Source organism: Hordeum vulgare, chromosome 6H (assembly GCF_904849725.1).
Source record: "Hordeum vulgare subsp. vulgare chromosome 6H, MorexV3_pseudomolecules_assembly, whole genome shotgun sequence".
In the NCBI taxonomy this organism is placed as follows: domain Eukaryota; kingdom Viridiplantae; phylum Streptophyta; class Magnoliopsida; order Poales; family Poaceae; genus Hordeum; species Hordeum vulgare.
Window position 1 is genome coordinate 403,814,136 of NC_058523.1, and position 3,345 is coordinate 403,817,480.

The following is a 3,345-nucleotide window of genomic DNA, read 5'->3' on the forward strand; positions in this document are numbered from 1 at the left end:
GACTAAGATTTATACCCAATACTTGTGGGTCATCGAGACTCTTTTCTGGTGCCGTTGCCGGGGAGCGAAGCGCCTTTGGTAAGTGGAATTTGGTAAGGAAACATTTATATACTATGCTGAAATTTATTGTCACTTGTCACTATGGAAACTGTTCCTTTGAGGAATTTGTTTGGGGTATCTTCACCACGAACGGAAGCACGAGGAGTTGCTCCTCAACCTAAGGTACCTACTGAAAATATGTTTTATGAAATTCCTTCGGGTATGCTTGAGAAACTGCTGGCTAATCCTTTTACACGAGATGGATCTTCACATCCAGACTTGCATCTAATCTATGTAGATGAAGTTTGTGGTTTATTTAAGCTTGCAGGTTTGCCCGAGGATGAGGTAAAGAAGAAAGTCTTTCCTTTATCTTTGAAGGATAAGGCGTTGACATGGTATAGGCTATGTGATGATACTGGATCATGGGACTACAATCGGTTGAAATTGGAATTTCATCAAAAGTTTTATCCTATGCATTTAGTACATCGTGATCGGAATTATATTTATAAATTTTGGCCTCATGACAGGGAAAGCATAGCTCAAGCTTCGGAGAGGCTTAAATCAATGCTATATTCATGCCCCAATCATGAGCTCTCGAGAGAAATTATCACTCAAAACTTTTATGCTCGGCTTTCTCATGAAGATCGTACCATGCTTGACACTTCTTGTGCCGGTTCTTTTATGAAGAAGGATATTGATCACAAGTGGAATTTATTGGAGAGAATCAAACGCAACTCTGAAGATTGCGAGCTGGAGGAAGGTAAGGAGTCAGGTATGAATTTCTAGTTTGATTGCATTAAATCTTTTGTTGAGACAAACACTTCTAGAGATTTTAGCGCTAAGTATGGACTTGACTCTGAGATAGTAGCTTCTCTATGTGAATCTTTTGCTGCTCATGTTGATCTTCCCAAAGAGAAGTGGTTTAAATATCATCCTCCTGTAGAAAGAAACATAGCCAAAACCAATCTAGTTGAGGAGAAAGTCATTGCTTTTAGTGATCCTGTTGTTCCTTGTGCTTACACTGAGAAACCACCATACCCTGCTAGGATAAAGGATTATTCTAAAGCTCCAACTGTGATACGTAGGGGTTACATTAGACCACTTGCACCCCCTGAGGAGATTAGAGTTGAACCTAGTGTTGCTATTACCAAAGATCTCTTAGCCGAAGACATAGATGGGCATGTTATCTAATTATGTGAGGACTCCGCTAGAATTACTAAACCTCACGTGAAAGACAAACACGGACCTGTAGTTGGCCTGCCCGTTGTTTCTGTTAAGATAGGAGATCACTGTTACCATGGTTTATGTGATATGGGAGCTAGTGTTAGTGCAATACCCCGTTCTCTATATGATGAAATCAAAGATGAGATTGCACCTGCTGAGTTAGAACCCATTGATGTCACTATTACGCTAGCTAATAGAGACACTATCTGCCCTGTGGAAATTGTGAGAGACGTAGAAGTCCTGTGTGGTAAGACGAAGTATCCTACTGATTTCCTCGTCCTTGCTACTGCACAAGATAGCTTTTGTCCCATCATATTTGGTAGACCCTTTCTCAACACTGTCAATGCTCACATTGATTGCGTTAAATAGACTGTCAGTGTTAGTTTCGAGGGTGTGTCTCATGAATTTAACTTCTCCAAGTTTGGAAGACAACCCCATGAAAAAGAGTCGTCTAGTAGGGATGAAATCATTGCTCTTGCCTCTATTGCCGTGCCTCCTACGGATCCTTTAGAGCAATATCTACTTGAGCATGAAAATGATATACATATGGATGAAAGAGATGAGATAGATAAAATTGTTTTAGAACAATATCCTATTCTTAAGAATAATCTGCCTGTTGGACTCCTTGGGGAGCCTCCCCCACCAAAGGGTGATCCTGTGTTCGAGCTAAAACAGTTACTAGATACACTTAAGTATGCCTATCTTGATGAGAAGGAGATATATCCTATTATTATTAGTGCTCACCTCTCGAATCACGAAGAGAAGAAGTTATTAAAAAGTTTGAGGAAGCACCGTGCTGCTATTGGATATACTCTTGATGATCTTAAGGGTATTAGTCCCACTCTATGTTAGCACAAGATTAAAACCGATCATGATTCTAAGCCAGTTGCTGATCATCAACGGAGATTAAATCCTAGGATGAAAGAGGTCGTGAGAAAAGAAAGATTAAAGCTTCTGGAAGCAGGAATCATTTATCCCGTTGCTCATAGTGATTGGGTAAGTCCAGTACATTGCGTACCTAAGAAGGAGGTATCACCGTCATTCCTAATGATATGAACTAATCCCACAGAGGATTATTACTGGCTATAGGATGGTGATAGACTTCCGGAAACTGAACAAGGCAACCAGGAAAGACCATTATCCTTTGTCGTTTATCGACCAAATGCTAGAAAGGCTATCTAAACACACACACACACACACTTCTGCTTTCTAGACGGTTATTCAGGTTTCTCGCAAATACCTGTTGCATAATGTGATCAGGAGAAAACCACTTTCACCTGCCCCTTCGGTACCTTTGCTTATAGACGTATGCCTTTTGGCTTATGCAATGCACCTGCCACCTTTCAAAGGTGTATGATGGCTATATTCTCTGACTTTTGTGAAAAGATTGTTGAGGCTTTCATGGATTATTTCTCCGTTTATGGTTCTTCCTTTGACGATTGCCTCAGCAACCTTGATCGAGTCTTACAGAGATGCAAAGATACCAACCTCGTCTTGAACTGGGAGAAGTGCCACTTCATGGTTAATGAAGGCATCGTCTTAGGACACAAAATCTCTGAGAAAGGCATTGAAGTTGATAAGGCTAAGGTTGATGCAATTGAGAAAATGCCTTACCCCACAGATATCAGAGGTATACGAAGTTTCCTGGGTCATGCTGGTTTCTATAGAAGGTTCATTAAAGACTTCTCTAAGATTTCTAGGCCTCTTACCAACCTCTTGCAGAAGGATGTTCCTTTTGTTTTTTATGAGGATTGTGAGGAAGCTTTCGAAATACTTAAGAAGGCCTTGATAACCGCACCATTGTTCAACCACCTGATTGGAACTTGTCCTTTGAAATCATGTGCGATGCTAGTGATTATGCTGTTGGTGTTGTTCTAGGACAAAGAGTTGACAAGAAGTTGAATGTTATTCACTACGCTAGTAAAACTCTAGACAGTGCCCAAAGAAACTATGCTACTACGGAGAAGGAATTTTTAGCAGTCGTGTTTGCATGTGAAAAGTTAAGATCTTATATAGTTAACTCCAAAGTCATTATTCACTCTAATCATGCTGCTATTAAGTACCTTATGGAGAAGAAGGACT